The sequence below is a fragment of the Cherax quadricarinatus genome, chromosome 53 (assembly GCF_038502225.1).
Source record: "Cherax quadricarinatus isolate ZL_2023a chromosome 53, ASM3850222v1, whole genome shotgun sequence".
Classification (NCBI taxonomy): domain Eukaryota; kingdom Metazoa; phylum Arthropoda; class Malacostraca; order Decapoda; family Parastacidae; genus Cherax; species Cherax quadricarinatus.
Window position 1 is genome coordinate 25,065,332 of NC_091344.1, and position 20,104 is coordinate 25,085,435.

A 20,104-nucleotide genomic window follows, 5' to 3' on the forward strand; every position below is an offset into this window, starting at 1 on the left:
GTTCATTACTAGGCTACTAGTGGGTATGTAAAGGAATTTCCCATTTTATAACTGTGGTAATAACAACCTTTTTCCACATTATCTTTTACAATCTTCCTTTATTTCCTTGTTAGTATCTTTTTGAGCTTCCATTCTTCTGCATCCTTATTAATATAGTATTTAAATGTTTAGATAATCATTGTCTAAGTAATCACTGTTTTATGTAACTACAGTAAATGCTCGATAAAACAGATTCCCATAAAGTGGATATTAGCTAACACAGACAAAAAATAAAAAACTGGTCATACAAAGGCTCAACATGTACATTTAATAGGAGGTGCAATTAAAATAGCCATAAAGCAGACCAAATCCGTTATATCGAATGCCTGTCCAGTTCAGTCGTATGCTCGATAAAATGGACCAACTCAGCTTAATTGCAAGTTTGTACAGTCTAGGCTTCATCCAGGACCTATATATTTTCATTGTGGCAATAGAGACAAGCCTCATGTGCCCAAATGGAAATTATGTTGCCAGACAAGGCAAGGCAAGCAGGCAGGCCTGCCCATGTCTGGTATATGTACAGTCTGCTGCCTGCATCTGATACATGTATGTGCAGTCTCCCTCCTGCCTCAGAAGAGAAAAAGGAGGGAGAGAGAGAGAAAGGAGAGGAGACATCATTATTGTATTAGTTTTTTTTTTGTATGTCTGGTTGTGTCATCAATACAGCAGAGTAAGTCTGTTTAATAGGGCATTTGTCCATGTCTGGTAGTCGACTGATTAAGCAGACTACATCTGCCTAATCAAAACTGTCAATACAACAGATTTTTTTGCTGAAGTGGACACTCCATTTCTCCTCCCTAATTAATATATTTTATCAGACTTTTATTGTACAATATTAAGTGCAAACATGTGGTGCCTGCTCAAATGTGAGACAGGCTCTTTTACTTTTTGTTGAAGAATTACAGTGAAGATTTGGCATTTGCAAAATTGCTTTATGAATAGGAAGAACTCTATTAGTCTTTTATCTTAATCTGTAGACAGAATATTAATAATAAAAACAATAACACAAGCTTCTTACTCTGCTAAGCAATGAATTTTCAAGTCATATGAAACGAGGTCTCTAGTGTGGTGTTGCATACTCTGGAAGAGTCCTTCATCTGACACAAAGTGGCACTGCAGCAGCCATCACAATAGTAACTGTTCCAAATTATGTAAAACAATTACATACTCCACAGTGACACTAATATTTTGCCACATTACATCACACAAATACAGTACTACATAAACAGCTGTTGTAAACATACATCAAAACAACTGCCTGATAAGCAGCTGCATTTAAGCAGTGTGTTAAAACAGTGCTATCATCGGTGGCTGCCATCACACTGTTTGGTGCTGGATTACTGATGCTGCTGGATTACAATATCTGACAGACTGGAGACACTGTCATGCTAATCTTTAATATATAATGTTTATTAATATGAACTTTAAAGATAAAAATAAGTAAATGTAGTTGGTTAGACTATGTTTTGGAAAAAAATATTTTGTAAATACGTACATGTATAGTGTAATTGAATACTGTGCATCATTCTGAAAAGAACAGCCATACGAAAATTATTCACCTGACAACCAAATACTTTATATATGGCATTATGCATGTACTGTGCTTTATCACAAATGGTATTGAACATATGTATATTGTAGTACTGCCAAAACATTCTGAAATGTAAAAGTTAAATGGTTTAAGTAAATTGAGAACACATGATAACATGAGAACATGAGTAATACACTAGCTGGATCACCTTATCACTCTATTCCTCCCCTTCCCCCTCCCCCTCCACAACCCTGTACCCTCAAGAAAAACAGTGAAACAGTTATGCAAAATTAATATTCCAATATTTTTATTTTGCACCAAGACTAACTTAGCATCCCTAACAAAATAAATTAACTTACCTAACTTGTGTAAGAATTTGCATATTATATTTGACTGGTTTCCTTGGAAAGGGACAATGGAATGAATTTTGAGGCAACTTCAGTAGTTAAAAATTAATTATCCCAGGCAATATTATAAACTTGTTAACTGACATTCATAGAGGTTTTCCTTATAATTAATTTCTTTTGAATCATAATAATGTTATAATATACAGTGTGTACTAATGCAATTCATATTCATATAAATGTGATTTATTAGGCTATTATGCATGTTTCATCATTAATGTAATGTTTGATACATGATTATGTATGTTTTAAATTTATATCCTTCAACTTAATTTGTTTATCAATATCTGGGAGCTTCAAAAAAATTATAATGGGTGTTTATTTGCTTGCTAACATTCTTAAAAATTTCTTAATTTACATAAAGCGTCATATTTTGGCACATTTTGAGAGTAAATGGAGTTATGTGAAATAAACTCAATATTAGTTTTATATACAATCCTATTATTTGTCATATTTTGTAAAGTTACCATTGAAAATAGACACTAAAACAGTGTCATGTAAAATACTGTATATCCTTGAGCAGTAACACATAAAAAATCTACAACTAATAATTACAATAAGAGAATTGAAAATAAAATGAAACTTAAATTGTTTTATATCTACACTATATAAATTAACAGATTTTGAACTAAAATATACTTCTACCTGTACTCTATATCACTAAATCCTTACACAAAAATACTAAAATATGGTAAAACTTAAATTTAACAGACCCCCATTGTAACAGATTTCAGATTTAATTACAGCAAACCCTCCACATAACAGACCTCAGAAATAAGGAACAAAATCCACTGAGTCAATCAATTCGGGAATAATGAACTTAGTTTGTTGGCCTCAGGATTGTCCATCATTGTTAAAATCACAGTAAAATAATCTCTTCTCTATCCACAACAATTACCATTACCAGCCACTCTCTCCTCCTCAATTAGTCCATTATATGGAGAACTTACTGTAACAAAATCTATCGTTAAACAGTGTCTAGAAACATGGACAAAGTTTGTTAAATTCAGAATTGTCCACTTTTTGTTATGGTCTGCTAGGGGAACTGATGTCAGATTTATAATTATCCATTATTATTATAATTGTGGAAAAACAGTCTCATCATCTGGATTTAATGCGCAATCGGCATTAACAGACACCCTCCCCCCCATTAGTCTGTTAAATTGAGGTTTCACTGTAATGTATGTTAAATCCCATATGGTAGCATAAACTTCAGTAAAACTGATAGTTGTAGATGAATGGTTCAGAGAACCGACATGTTGATAAATTAGACACGTGTGCAGCACAATGTGGTCAGTCCATCAATCAAGATTGATGGACTGACCATTTCGACTCAAGGTTGAGGGACTGATTACCTCATTCTCCTCCTGTTCTTCAAGATTCTCCTTTGTATGGACTGATGAAGCCACTGTGTGGCAAAACGTTTCCTCATTAAAGATACCCAAGAGTTGCATACGTGTCTAATTTATCAAAACTGATAGTTAAAGAACATGTTTAAGTGTTAAAGAACATGTTTAAGTGTTGTGTACAAGAGTAGTGACACATTTGGCATATATATTTATGCTACAGTTAAGTGAGGCACTGCTCACAGTAAGCAAAATGTAACATCTTCATTAAAAAAAAAAAAAAAATGCCATACCGTAATGTAGTACATAAAAAATGATTAAAACTTTGAAAATGTAAAAAAAATGAATATTATTCATTAATACTTTGACTTGAATTACTGATATTTTTAAGGTATTATTTTTATAAAAGATCAGATGGTAAGTTCATCCTCACTATTCATAATTTGTCAATAAAAAAAATACTTGAACATGTGAAGTCTTTTTTCTGCGGCTAAGGAAAAACGAACTCATGATATATAAGAGATCATTAGTTTATGAAAAAAGATCTTAAGATGTAACAAGAACATAATGAAAATACTAAGACACTTTAAAGTGAAGCATTTTGGAGCAAGACACAGAAACACTGGTATAAACCAGAGGAAAACCTTGCCAGTCCTCATTCACATCAATGAAAGTGAAAGTTTCTATACTGCTGCAGTATTTAAACTTCCCTTAACAAGACAAGAGACTAAAAGATTGATTTCATTACACCTCATGAGATATAAAAAATGTTAGGGTCACATTTTTATTCCTCAGCCATAAGATTAAATTTCACACATTCAACTCATTCCCGACAGCTAGTACAAGATCTCAGATATGACCTGCAAAGACCATACTCAATAGTATGTGAAAAGTCAACACACTAAGGAAAAACACAATAAGTGTCAGGGGGCCCAAGACTGTTGAACTGCCTCCCAGCATACATAAGGGAGATTACCAACAGACCCCTGGTTGTCTTCAAGAAAGAGCTGGACAGACACCTAAAGTCAGTGCCTGACCAGCTGGGCTGTGGCTAGTATGTTGAATTTCATGCAGCCAGCAATAACAGCCTAGTTGATCAGACCCTGATCCACCACAAGGCCGGTCATGGACTGGGCCACAGGAATGTTGACCCCCCGGAACACCCTCCAGGTATATTCCAGGTATCCTGTAAAACTTGCTTTTTAAACTTTAAGAACTATAAATAAAGATTTTAAGATCTTGATAAGTTTTCATGACAGATGATGTTAGATATCAACCAGAAATATTATTACCCTTTAAAATTTGTATATACGTGTATTTTGCAATGTAATAGAAGGTGTTTACTCCTGCAGAGTAAAGAACTAAAGCTGACTTAGTCTAATACAAAAATTTACTAATTATGTATGCAGTGTCTTCTTTACATAATGAAGTATTTGATTTGTGGCTCACAGAGAGAGCTACTAATGTAAGAGTTTTGTTAAAATATGAGGTTGTAAACAGTGATTATTATTATTATAATCAAAAAGAAGCACTAAACCACAAGGGCTATGTAAACAGTGAACAAGGCACAGTACATGATTTTTATCACTAGTGAGTTTCCAGGCCAAAAAAACTATTCCAGAAATATATTCAAATTTCAGTAATTCCATACATGCAATATACACTTATATGTGATCAGTGCTGCTTGCAAAACATATTGATAATTCTTATTATGTGGAAATAAGTGTTGATGGCCTGACTGAGCTTGTTGTTGCTACCATGGGCTGGAATGCACCCTTACTAAATCTAAGCCTGAAATTCTAGTCTTCATCAGATTTTATGATAGCAAGCTGTCTCAGAGAAAACATCAAGTTCAAAAACTAATTTCTCAGAAGCTAAGGTCAAAAGAAATAGGACTTCAGAAAAACTAAGAGAAGTCTTATTCAAAGACTGCACTTAACTCTGTCAAGTTACTGTTGATACAAGCAACCACTGAGGAATTGTATATTTATTAACAAGACACAGCAACAACTACGACATTTTAAGGGCTTTCAGTAACTTAAAAAATAAACATTTATTACAGTATAAGCAACAAGTTTCCCAGGAAAGAGGCTGTAAGCAAGGTGTGTCTGTAAAACTGGAGATTATTTCACAAAATCTTTGGAGAACTTAATACTGCATATTGCTTAAAAGCTTTATGCTGTCTGCCTGTAGAAACTCTCAAGGATTTAAATTAATCCCTGGTAATTATCAATCAAAACTTTATCCTGGATTCCAACCCATTCTGAAATCCTGGGCTCTAGAAAACTGTCCAGAAACAGAGATACAAACTTAACTAAACCAGATGAACCACAAATCCAGCCTTCAGACATTGCCAACATACTTAATGTCTTCTTCTCAACTATAGGATCTAAACTAAGAAGCAAAATTCCAACCTCAACTACTCAGGCAAAAGACTACCTCATCAGAAATTACCCAAATATTCTATACAATGGAACCTCTGGTCACGAATGCTTCCAAACACAAACAAATCCAAACACAAACAAAATATTTTGGTAAATATTTTTTTTCTCAGTTGTTTGTTGGGCTATCTTATTGAAACTTGGGCAATGTATGATGGAAAGATGCTTCTTAATGTACACAAAAAAATGAAAGAATTCAGACTATAAATAATGGAGTTCATTTCTCAGCCATTAGATATCACTTAAAACTCTTAAAAAAACTGTTTACAGTGAACAGTTCATAGGGGTCTAGAACGGACTCATGCAAATTGGGTTTTCTCTATTCAAGGTTTTCTCAGTGTTATTCAAGGTGTTTACATTTCGTTTACTATTACATTGTGCATTCTATGGCATAATTAACTATTTTTGTGCTTAAAAATCTTAAAAACAATATTTACATACAGTTCATAGGAGCCTGGAATGGATTAATCGTATTTACATACAATCCAATGGGGAAATTAAGTTCGAGTCATGCCAAATTGGGTCGCGACCAGAGTTTTGGAATGAATTATGGTTGTGACTAGAGGTTCCACTGTATCTAGCTCCTATTAATTCTATTGAAGTCTCACTCATCATAAAGTCACTAACAAGCAAGACAAGAAGCCTAAATAACTTGCCACCATTCATGTATAAAAAAGCAGCTCATGTGCTGTTGCCCATTATTGCAACTCTGTTTAACAAATTAGTGGAATCTTCAACCTTCCCATCCATACACAAGATAGCAAGGGTTACCCCTGTCTTCAAAAAAATAATACATAAGTGAGTTTACTCCTACCTAATATCTCACAACACTCTGAACCCCTGCCAGTTTGGGTTTAGGCCAAAAATAAAGTACAAGTGATGCAATTATACAAATGCTTGAACTGCTATAAGCAACACTTGAAAAAAATGAATATCCTTTGGAGCTCTTCATAGACCTGTGGAAAGCATTTGATACAGTGAACCACAATACCCTTGAATACCACTCATTCCCTTGAATACCTGAAATCTTTCCATAGCAATAAACAACAGTATGTCTCCACTAATGGTGTAACCTCAACTACTCGGCCTGTAACTGTTGAAGTGCCACAGGGCAGTGTCCTTGGCCCTCTGCTCTTTCTCATCCACATCAATGATCTCCCTAACACATCTCATCTCCTTAAACCAGTTCTGTTCGCAGATGACACTACTTATGTCTTCTCCCACTCAAACCCAGCTATGCTTGTGACACTGTTAATGATGAGCTATGTGGATGACAACCAACAAACTGACTCTCAATATAGACAAAACCTACTACACACTGTTTGGAAACAGTTTCAAATATCCAACTTAACATACTGATCAATGGTTCCCCCATTACAAGACACACTGGGGTCAAATTTTTAGGTCTTCACCTTGACTGTAATCTTAAATTTCAGACCAATATCCAACATATAGCCACAAAGGTTTCCAAAATAGTAAGCATTCTTTCTAAGATACAGTACTATGTACCCCAAATGGTACTATACCACTCTCTAATCAACCCTTATCTCACCTATGGTATTTGTGTGTGGGGATCTACTACGACTAATCATCTTAAACCATTAAAAAGCCAACAGCAAGATGCATGCAGATAATCACCCATTCTTGCACCAGACAACATACCCCTCCACTCTTCAAGAGTTTGAACTTACTTAATATACATTTTTTTTTAATGAACCAGCTGTATCCCACCAAGGTAGGGTGACCTAAAAAGAACAACAAAAGTTTCTCTTTTTAAATTTAGTAATGTATACAGGAGAAGGGATTACTAGCCCTTTGCTCCTGGCATTTTAGTCACCACTTACGACACGCATGGTTTATGGAGGAAGAATTCTGTCCCACTTGCCCAAATTATGAACTCATATTTTTGTGCCTGCTACATATATATAGAACTTTAAGCTCCAATATAAACCCTCCTCTCAAATTTCTCCTTGACAGCTACAACACAACACACAGGCACAACAAGACATAAAACTCTTCGACATCCCTCATGTCCATCTCACCTTACACAAAAATGCAATGCACATAAAGGGCCCCAAGATCTGGAATTCACTGCCTGAACCAGCAAAAAGTCCTCTGTCTGCCATTCATATTAGAACTATAATAAAAAATCACCTCATCTCTCAAATTTAACTATAACAACACTATACTGTGCTCGAAATTATACCTCCAGTTTAAAACTATGTACTCAAAAAATCTAAATTAACTTAAGATCGCTATATCAATTTTAAGAATTAAATACACTTAAAGTTGCATTATTGTACAAATGTAAATTGTACTAAGTATAACATATTTTGCTATCTCTCTACTATAAATTTTATTAACTATATTATTATTTTTTTTTCAGCAAGTCGGCCATCTCCCACCAAGGCAGGGTGACCCAAAAAGAAAAAAAATCCCCCCCCCAAAAAAATATACTTTCATTATCACTGAACACTTTCACCTGACTCACACATAATCACTGTTTTTGCAGAGGCACCCAGATACAACAGTTTAGAAGCATATATAAAGATGTATAACATATCCTTCCAAACTGTCAATATCCTAAACCCCTCCTTTAACCCTTAAACTGTCCAAACGTAGATCTACGTTCACATGCATAGCGCTCTGACCTTCATTTTCTCCATTTGAAAACATTAAAAAAAAAGTAGATCTACATTCGGGGCGCTACGCACGTGAACGTAGATCTACGTTTGGACAGTTTAAGGGTTAAAGTGCAGGCACTGTACTTCCCATTTCCAGGACTCAAGTCCGGCTATATGAAAATTAACGGTTTCCCTGAAATCCTTCACTAAATATTACCCTGCTCACACTCCAACAGTTCATCAGGTCCCAAAAACCATTCGTCTCCATTCATTTCTATCTAATGCGCTCACGCACGCTTGCTGGACGACCCCTACCCCGCCTTCCTACCTCTCTCATAAGCTACCTTTTTCTCTTTTATCACACCCTTTACTTCATTATTCCACCAATCACTCCTCTTTCCTCCTGCACCCACCTTCCTATAGCCACAAACTTCTGTCCCACATTCTAATACTGCATTTTTAAAACTACTCCAACCCTCTTCAACCCCCCCCCCCCAACTACTTATACTTGCATTAGCCCACCTTTCTGCAAATAGTTGCTTATATCTCACCCTAACTTCCTCCTCCCTTAGTTTATACACTTTCACCTCTCTCTTACTTGTTGTTGCCATTTTCCTTTTATCCCATCTACCTTTTACTCTCACTGTAGCTACAACTAAATAATGATCTGATATATCAGTTGCCCCTCTATAAACATCTACATCCTGAAGCCTACCCATCAACCTTTTATCCACCAATACATAATCTAACAAACTACTTTCTTTACTTGCTATACCATACCTTGTATAATTATTTATCCTCTTTTTCATAAAATATGTATTACTTATTACCAAACATCTTTCTACACATAGCTCAATTAAAGACTCCCCATTTTCATTTACCCCTGGCACCCCAAATTTACCTACTACTCCCTCCACAACATTTTTACCCACTTTAGCATTGAAATCCCCAACCACAAGTACTCTCACACTTGGTTCAAAACTCCCCATGCATTCACTCAACATTTCCCCAAATCTCTCTCTCTCCTCTATACTTCTCTCTTCTCCAGGTGCATAAATGCTTACTATAATCCACTCTTCACATCCAATCCTTATTTTACTCCACATAATCCTTGAATTTATACATTTATATTCCCTCTATTCCTGCCATAACTTATCCTTCAACATTATTGCTACTCCTTCTTTAGCTCTAACTCTATTTGAAACCCCTGACCTAATCCCATTTATTTCTCCCCACTCAAACTCTCCCACCCCCTTCAGCTTTGTTTCACTTAAAGCCAGGACATCCAGCTTCTTCTCATTCACAACATCCACAATCATCTCTTTCTTATCATTCGCACAACATCCACGCACATTCAACCATCCCACTTTGACGGTTTTCTTCTTTTTCTTTTTAGTAGACTATACAGGAAAAGGGGTCACCAGTGCATGGCTTACGGAGGAAAGATTCTTATTCCACTTCCCCATGGATATAAAAGAAAAAGCAATAAGAACAAGAACTTCTTCTTTCAACAAACCACCCATATCCCACCGAGGCAGGGTGGCCCAAAAAGAAAAACGAAAGTTTCTCTTTTTAAATTTAGTAATTTATACAGGAGAAGGTGTTACTAGCCCCTTGCTCCCGGCATTTTAGTTGCCTCTTACAACATGCATGACTTACGGAGGAAGAATTTTGTTCCACTTCTCCATGGAGATAAGAGGAAATGAACAAGAACAAGAACTAGAAAGAAAATAGAAGAAAACCCAGAAGGGTGTGTATATATATGCATGTACATGTATGTGTAGTATGACCTAGGTGTAAGAAGAAGTAGCAAGACATACCTGAAATTATTATTATTATTATTATTATTATTATTATTATTATCAAAGTTAATTGCTAAACCCACTAGGGTCATACAGTGCTGCTTTTATTAATTATAAATTTTGCTACCTCCCATTATTACAACAATACATAATTAAAATTTGCCACTCTGTAACCCATGTCTAGTTTTAAGTAGTCTGTAAGGATTAGAATTAGTCTGCCCGAAATGCTCATGCACGCTAGTGGCTTTCTTTGTGCTTAACAATATTTTATTACATGTAGACTACACATTGTACTGTACAAATAAATAAAAGATTTGATTTGTCCTCAAGAATGCTGAGTTGTTTATGAGAGCCATGTAAGTCAGCCTCATCCTTAGAGAAAATCCTACAATACAGCTAGCCCTCCACTTTCGTAAGTTCCACTTTCGTGAGCTTCGAACATTCATGAATGCCCAGCTGAATGCCCGTGCAGGAAAAAAGTATGGGAAAAAGCTTCCTGCCATGTCCCTATTACCCTCCCTCCTACCCCTTCAACTGGCAGCCCGCCATTCACTCAGTCATTGTCTAGTTACTGTTCGTGTCCGTCGTGTCCAGTTACTGTTCGTGTCCTACCGTACATGTGTGTTTGTGTGGTGGTGCAAGTATGGCCCCCAAGCAAGCAGCAACCGCTATCAATGAGCCAACTTCTAAGTGCTCAAAGAAAGTCATGAATCTGGAGGAGAAGGTGTTAGTCTCCTTTTACCTGTTGCCTTCATTCACCTAACAGTAAACATATACCTGGAGGTTAGTCAACTATTCTGAGTCACATCCTGGTGTGGCTGGGCCATAAAATGAGTTGAGGTGCATAACAGCTCTTAGCATCTTAATTCAATGATGTGAAACAATACTGCAACAATGAAATAAAGTAACTCACTGGACTGAGAGATATGGGAGGAAGTATGAAATAAATCTAATGAAAAGTTAGGTTGAGCACAATCAGCATAGAGAACTCTCCACAAGCTTCCAACAGTAAATTAAAAAAAAAAAATTAACATGCAGAGTCTTCATGAGTGAACTAGACAAGTTCCTGTAGAAGATTCCTGACCATCCAGGCTTTGATAAATAGTATGTAACTTGTAGGTTTATGGACCACAAGATGCCAGGTTGTGATGGCTAGGGTGTACATCTAGTATACCTGAAGCGTATTCCAGGGGTCAACGCCCCAGCAGCCTGGTCCATGACCAAGCCTCGAGGTGGATCAGGGCCTGATCAACCAGGCTGTTACTGCTAGCCACACACAAACTGGATATTCTGTACATAGAAAAAAGTAAAAACCACTCATGGGTACTGTAGGTCTAATAATGAAGAAGTAAAAAAGTGTATTTTGGTGTGTACTTAATTCATATGCCTTTCCTGCTTGTCAAATCAAATTGAGGTTTCATATTTATACATCAGGAACATGTCAAACTGGGCAACCACACTGTCATATGGTCTCGAATTCTCATTTTAGTAGTAGCAGGTGCATACATCTTACCACTAGACTCAACCACTGCAACCACATGTGAGAGAGTACAGTACTTGTACTTGCTAGCAGATTACGGCAAGCTCCACTGCTGCCTCCAAAAATTATTTTATATTGATTACATGTCTCAATCATTTTTCTGCAAATCTTCAAGAGAGCAAACTAGCAGGAGGGTAGGCAAGAGAGCGAGAAAAGGGTGGGGGAAGAAGAAGAAGAAGAAGAAAAAAAAGAGAGAGAGAGAGAGAGAGAGAGAGAGAGAGAGAGATAGAGATAGAGATATAGATAGAGATAGAGATAGAGATCGAGAGAGAGAGAGAGAGATAGAGATAGAGAGATAGAGAGAGAGATAGAGAGAGATAGAGAGAGAGAGAGAGAGAGAGAGATAGAGATAGAGATAGAGAGAGAGAGAGATAGAGATAGAGATAGAGAGATAGAGAGAGAGATAGAGAGAGAGAGAGATAGAGAGAGAGAGAGATAGAGAGATAGAGAGAGAGAGAGAGAGATAGAGAGAGAGAGAGATAGAGAGAGATAGAGAGAGATAGAGAGATAGAGAGAGATAGAGAGATAGAGAGAGAGAGAGAGAGAGAGAGAGGAGCCAGTCTATCAGCATCCTGTTGGCCAACATTAGAGGTTTCATCACTAATGTTGGAGAGCTCACACATAGTTTTGTGAACACTCGACGTCCCGACATGATAGCTGTTGTTGAAACATTTTTGGATGACAGGACTCCAGAAAATTTTGCAAGAATTGCTGGCTACACCTCATGGATGAGAAGAGACAGGCAAGGGCAAGGAGGAGGTGTTGCTGTGTGCTTCTCTAAAAGTGTTCATGCCCAGCACATTGATGTTGCCACCCCTACACATCTTGAAATGATGTTCTTCAAGCTCTGTATAAACACTAGTACCTCTGTACTAGCATGTGCAATGTACAGACCTCAGTGGCAACATGCAGACCCCATCAACTTCCTAATGGAAAATATTGACTCCCTTCTGCTACAACACAACTGTCAACATATTATAATTGTTGGTGACCTCAACCAGCACCTTATACAGAGGGACTTTGATGACCTTCTTGCAGTGTTTGACATGAGAAACTTTGTTGATTTCCTACTCATATCTCTGGCTCCTCCCTTGACCCAGTAGTGAGTGATCTGGCAGAAGGCATAGTCACTTGTCAACCCCTCGGCTACGTTGGATCGTCCTGACCACAAGGCTGTTTTTACGACACTTAAGATCCCAACAGAACGAGGTGAGGAGTCCACACGCACAACCTGGCTATGGGAAAGAGGTAACTTGGCCAGCCCTTTGCTCTGAGCCCTCGCCACCACCGATTGGAATGCTCTTCCTCAAGGGGATGTTGACAACCAAGTGAAAGCCTTCACTGGACACATCCTTAATCTACAACAAGAACACATTCTCACCGGCAATATGTGACGAACCTTACAGATCAGCCTTGGTTTGGCTTTCGTTGTAGAGAGGCTGCTACTGCTAAGTACAAAGCATGGCGAAGGTATAAGAGACATCCTACCACCTATAACAGGAACTTGTACAGGCAAGCCTGTAGGCATATGGGTGATGTTCAAAATTGGGCCATTGCTAAATGGGAGGTGGACACTAAAAGAAAGCTTGCATCAGGTAGGGTAGGCTCCAAAACCTGGTGGTCCCTGGTCAAGGACAGACAAGGTTATCTGCCTGATAAACTTAATCCACCTCTAAATCGACAGGATGGGACCACCTCTACTAGTAGTCAAGAAAAGGCGGACCTCTTTGCTGAACACTGTGCGACCAAAATGCAAGTTCCTGATCCAGCAAGGGTCCCTCCTTGGCTAGCTGCAAGAACTGTGTCAAAACTGTCAGTGGTGACAATAAGGCAGGAGGAGGTGCATTTCCTTCTTAAATCGCTGGACCAAGAAAAGGCTGTGGGCCCAGACAAGTTGAGCCCAAGATTGTTGAGAAGATGTGCAGACCAGCTAGCAGCACCTCTAACTCGCATCTTTCAGCACTGCCTAGTACAGTGTAAATGGCCCTCTCTGTGGAAAGAGGCAAATGTAGTCCCTGTTCACAAAAAGAAGAGCAGAGCAGAAATCAGCAACTACAGACCAGTGTCACTCTTGTCAATCACTGGTAAGATCCTTGAGACAATAATCTCAAGACAAATGACAGAGTTTTTTGACTACCACTCACTACTTTGTGATCATCAATATGGCTTCAGGAAAGGTTACTCTGCTGCTGATCTGTTGTTAAACCTCTCCACTAAGTGGCACCAGTCATTGGATGAATCCAAAGTCAGCTGTGTGGTAGCACTGGACATTGCTGGCGCTTTCGACCGGGTGTGGCACCAGGGCCTCTTAGCAAAACTTCAAGCACTGGGAATTGCAGGCTCTACGCTATGTCTCCTCAGTGATTACCTTCATGGTAGATCTCTAAGTGTAGTCCTCAATGGAACGGAATCAGCAAGACATCCTATTGGGGCAAGTGTTCCACAAGGAAGCGTGCTGGGTCCATTATGGAATGTCTACTTCAACGACCTTCTTCATCTCATCCCAGAATCACATGCATATGCAGACGACTGTACACTGACATTCACTTATCCAAGAGAAGAAATGCCAGCTGCTCTAAGCTACATCAATCACCAGCTGAGAGCTGTATCAGCTTGGGGAAATAGATGGCAAGTAACATTTGCACCTGAGAAAACGCAAATGATGATCGTCTCTAGGCACCATGATGGTAATGCTGGGGCAGTAGTAAGGATGAATGGGAGGGTGTTGGCACCTGGAGAAGAAGTTGATATCCTTGGGGTGAAATTTGACTCCAAACTAACCATGAAGAACCATGTTGTAAATCTTGCAAACAAGGCAGCCAGGAAGCTTACAGCACTTCGCCATATCTCGCATCTGCTTGACAGTAGGGGTTGCAAGATCCTGTCACGAAGCACAAATGCGCTCACACCTTGGAGTATGCTCCACTTTCTTGGTTTGCCTGCCCCCCTCTCATCTGCGACTGCTTGACAGAGTAGAGAACAGAGCAAGACGCCTCATCTCTCGCCTGGACCCATCCTGGATAGATCTGTCATTTCAGCAGAGCCTTCAACATAGGAGGGATGTGGGTGGCCTTACTGTTATGTACAAGGCCAATATTGTCAAAATACCACACTTGGATCCACTTCGAGGACAGCGTGAAACAAGCTTTAATGCCACAAGACGGGCAGAAAGCAGCAACTTCACTCTGGCTGTACCCTTCTTCAGAACATCACTCCATCTGAGATCATACATACCCAGGATGACTCGAGTATGGAACACATTTGTACAGCATAATGATGTCAACGAGATAAAGTCAGTTGATCAAATGAAAATGCTGGCCCACAGATGGCTCCAACTTCATCCTGTTCCCTACTTGTATGTCTCATAACAATAAAAATGCTTTCAAATGAGCTGATGTAGGTAACAGCTCTTAGCTTGCCAATAAAGTTAGGAATCCTTAACCTGTAAATAGCTTGTCAATAAAGTTAGGATCCTTAACCTTGTCAAACCCTATAAAAAAAAAAAAAAAAAAGAAAGAAAAAAAAAAAAAATAAAAAAAAAAAAAAAAAAAAAAAAAAAAAAGAAAGAAAGAAAGAAAGAAAGAAAGAAAGAAAGAGAGAGAGAGAAAGAGAGAGAGAGAGAGAGAGAGAGAGAGAGAGAGAGAGAGAGAGAGAGAGAGAGAGAGAGAGAGAGAGAGAGAGAGAGAGAGAGAGAGAGAGAGAGAGAGAGAGAGAGAGAGAGAGAGAGAGAGAGAGAGAAAGAGAGAGAAAGAGAGGGAAAGAGAGAGAGAGAGAGAGAGAGAGAGAGAATGATCGTCTCTAGGCACCATGATGGTAATGCTGGTGCAGTAGTAAGGATGAATGGGAGGGTGTTGGCACCTGGAAAAGAAGTTGATATCCTTGGGGTGAAATTTGACTCTAAACTAACCATGAAGAACCATGTTGTAAATCTAGCAAACAAGGCAGCCAGGAAGCTTACAGCACTTCGCCGTATCTCGCATCTGCTTGATGTAGGGGTTGCAAGATTCTGTACGAGGCACAAGTACACTCACACCTTGAGTATGCCCCACTTTCTTGGTTTGCCTGCCCCCCCTTTCATCTGCAACTGCTTAACGGAGTAGAGAACAGAGCAAGACATCTCATCTCTCGCCTGTACCCATCCTGGCAAGTAACATTTGCACCTGAGAAAATGCAAATGATGATGGTCTCTAGGCACCATGATGGCAATGCTGGTGCAGTAGTGAACATGAATGGGAGGGTGTTGGTACCTGGGAAAGAAGTTGATATCCTTGGGGTGAAATTTGACTCCAAACTGACCATGAAGAACCATGTTGTAAATCCTACAAACAAGGCAGCCAGGAAGCTTACAGCACTTCACTGTATCTCGCATCTGCTTGACAGTAGGGGTTGCAAGATTCTGTATGAGGCACAAGTACGCTTACACCTTGAGTATGCTCCACTTTCTTGGTTTGCCTGCCCCCCTTCTCATCTGCAACTGCTTGACAGAGTAGAGAACAGAGCAAGACGTCTCATCTCTCGCCTGTACCCATCCTGAATAGATGTCATTTCAGCAGAGCCTTCAATACAGGAGGGATGTAGGTGGCCTTACTGTTATGTACAAGGCCAATGTTGTCAAAGTACTACACTTGGATCCACTTTGAGGACAGCAAGAAGCAAGTTTCTATGCCACAAGATGGGCAGAAAGCAGCAACTTCACTCTGGCTGTACCCTTCTCCAGAACATCACTTCATCTGAGATCATTTATCCCCAGGATGACTCAAGTCTGGAGCACATTCGTACAGCATTATGATGTCAACAAGATAAAGTCAGTTGGTCAAATGAAAATGCTGGCCCACAGATGGCTCCAACTTCATCCTGTTCCTTACTTGTATGTTTCATAACAATAAAATAACTTGTATGTTTCATAACAATAAAAATGCTTTCAAATGAACTGATGTAGGTAACAGCTCTTAGCTTGTCAATAAAGTTAGGAATCCTTAACCTGTAAATAGCTTGTCAATAAAGCTAGGGATCCTTAACCTAACCTTGTCAAACCCTGTGTAAAAAAGAGAAAGAGATAGAGATAGAGATAGAGATAGAGAGAGAGAGAGAGAGAGAGAAGGGTGGGTCAAGCAGGAGGGTAGGCAAGAGAGAGAGAAAAGGGTGGGGCAAGCAGGAGGGTAGGCAAGAGAGAAAGAAAAGGGTGGGGCAAGCAGGAGGGTAGGCGAGCGAGAGAGAGAGAGAGAGAGAGAGAGAGAGAGAGAGAGAGAGAGAGAGAGAGAGAGAGAGAGAGAGAGACAGACAGAGAGAGAGAGAGAGAGAGACAGAGAGAGAGAGAGAGAGAGAGAGAGAGAGAGAGAGAGAGACAGAGAGAGAGAGACAGAGACAGAGACAGAGACAGAGAGACAGAGACAGAGACAGACAGAGAGAGACAGAGACAGAGAGAGAGAGAGAGAGAGAGAGAGAGAGAGAGAGACAGAGAGAGAGAGAGAGACAGAGAGAGACAGAGAGAGACAGAGAGAGACAGAGAGAGAGAGAGAGAGAGAGAGAGAGAGAGAGAGAGAGAGAGAGAGAGAGAGAGAGAGAAAGGCAAGACAAACAGAAGAGTAAACAAGTAAAACAGCTAGCAAATGACTGAGGTCACTATACTAGGTCACATCACGAAATCTGTTTTCTGGTGGACAACATGGAAATGCTATAAGGGCAGACACAAGAGGTTTATAATTATTTTGTCACCTCTAAAATGGCCATGAAATAAATTTTGATTTTTTCATAAATCACAGAAATTATGATATGAGGGGAAATTACAAATAAATACAAGTCATGTGGAGTGATTACCAGACAAGGTGGGCTGGAGGTTCCCTGATGCTGGCCCTTCCCTTCTTTGGATCAAACCTGATTGCCTTCAGTTCTCTCAGTCACTGTAAACCCCTTACAGGCTTACAGGTTTAGCATTTCACCATAAACAATGTTTATTATTGTTGCTATTATTATTATTATCATCATTATAGTAAATGTCTAATAAAATGGACTTCCATAAAGCAGATATCAGCTAAAACAGACAAAAAAAATCTAGCTGGACAAAGGCTCAACATGTAAGCTTAATGAAGTGTCTTATTAATTTTTTTTTTTTTTTTTTATTATCACACCGGCCGATTCCCACCAAGGCAGGGGTGGCCCGAAAAAGAAAAACTTTCACCATCATTCACTCCATCACTGTCTTGCCAGAAGGGTGCTTTACACTACAGTTTTTAAACTGCAACATTAACACCCCTCCTTCAGAGTGCAGGCACTGTACTTCCCATCTCCAGGACTCAAGTCCGGCCTGCCGGTTTCCCTGAATCCCTTCATAAATGTTACTTTGCTCACACTCCAACAGCACGTCAAGTATTAAAAACCATTTGTCTCCATTCACTCCTATCAAACACGCTCACGCATGCCTGCTGGAAGTCCAAGCCCCTCGCACACAAAACCTCCTTTACCCCCTCCCTCCAACCCTTCCTAGGCCGACCCCTACCCCGCCTTCCTTCCACTACAGACTGATACACTCTTGAAGTCATTCTGTTTCGCTCCATTCTCTCTACATGTCCGAACCACCTCAACAACCCTTCCTCAGCCCTCTGGACAACAGTTTTGGTAATCCCGCACCTCCTCCTAACTTCCAAACTACGAATTCTCTGCATTATATTCACACCACACATTGCCCTCAGACATGACATCTCCACTGCCTCCAGCCTTCTCCTCGCTGCAACATTCATCACCCACGCTTCACACCCATATAAGAGCGTTGGTAAAACTATACTCTCATACATTCCCCTCTTTGCCTCCAAGGACAAAGTTCTTTGTCTCCACAGACTCCTAAGTGCACCACTCACTCTTTTTCCCTCATCAATTCTATGATTCACCTCATCTTTCATAGACCCATCCGCTGACACGTCCACTCCCAAATATCTGAATACGTTCACCTCCTCCATACTCTCTCCCTCCAATCTGATATTCAATCTTTCATCACCTAATCTTTTTGTTATCCTCATAACCTTACTCTTTCCTGTATTCACCTTTAATTTTCTTCTTTTGCACACCCTACCAAATTCATCCACCAATCTCTGCAACTTCTCTTCAGAATCTCCCAAGAGCACAGTGTCATCAGCAAAGAGCAGCTGTGACAACTCCCACTTTGTGTGTGATTCTTTATCTTTTAACTCCACGCCTCTTGCCAAGACCCTCGCATTTACTTCTCTTACAACCCCATCTATAAATATATTAAACAACCACGGTGACATCACACATCCTTGTCTAAGGCCTACTTTTACTGGGAAAAAATTTCCCTCTTTCCTACATACTCTAACTTGAGCCTCACTATCCTCGTAAAAACTCTTCACTGCTTTCAGTAACCTACCTCCTACACCATACACTTGCAACATCTGCCACATTGCCCCCCTATCCACCCTGTCATACGCCTTTTCCAAATCCATAAATGCCACAAAGACCTCTTTAGCCTTATCTAAATACTGTTCACTTATATGTTTCACTGTAAACACCTGGTCCACACACCCCCTACCTTTCCTAAAGCCTCCTTGTTCATCTGCTATCCTATTCTCCGTCTTACTCTTAATTCTTTCAATTATAACTCTACCATACACTTTACCAGGTACACTCAACAGACTTATCCCCCTATAATTTTTGCACTCTCTTTTATCCCCTTTGCCTTTATACAAAGGAACTATGCATGCTCTCTGCCAATCCCTAGGTACCTTACCCTCTTCCATACATTTATTAAATAATTGCACCAACCACTCCAAAACTATATCCCCACCTGCTTTTAACATTTCTATCTTTATCCCATCAATCCCGGCTGCCTTACCCCCTTTCATTTTACCTACTGCCTCACGAACTTCCCCCACACTCACAACTGGCTCTTCCTCACTCCTACAAGATGTTATTCCTCCTTGCCCTATACACGAAATCACAGCTTCCCTATCTTCATCAACATTTAACAATTCCTCAAAATATTCCTTCCATCTTCCCAATACCTCTAACTCTCCATTTAATAACTCTCCTCTCCTATTTTTAACTGACAAATCCATTTGTTCTCTAGGCTTTCTTAACTTGTTAATCTCACTCCAAAACTTTTTCTTATTTTCAACAAAATTTGTTGATAACATCTCACCCACTCTCTCATTTGCTCTCTTTTTACATTGCTTCACCACTCTCTTAACTTCTCTCTTTTTCTCCATATACTCTTCCCTCCTTGCATCACTTCTACTTTGTAAAAACTTCTCATATGCTAACTTTTTCTCCCTTACTACTCTCTTTACATCATCATTCCACCAATCGCTCCTCTTCCCTCCTGCACCCACTTTCCTGTAACCACAAACTTCTGCTGAACACTCTAACA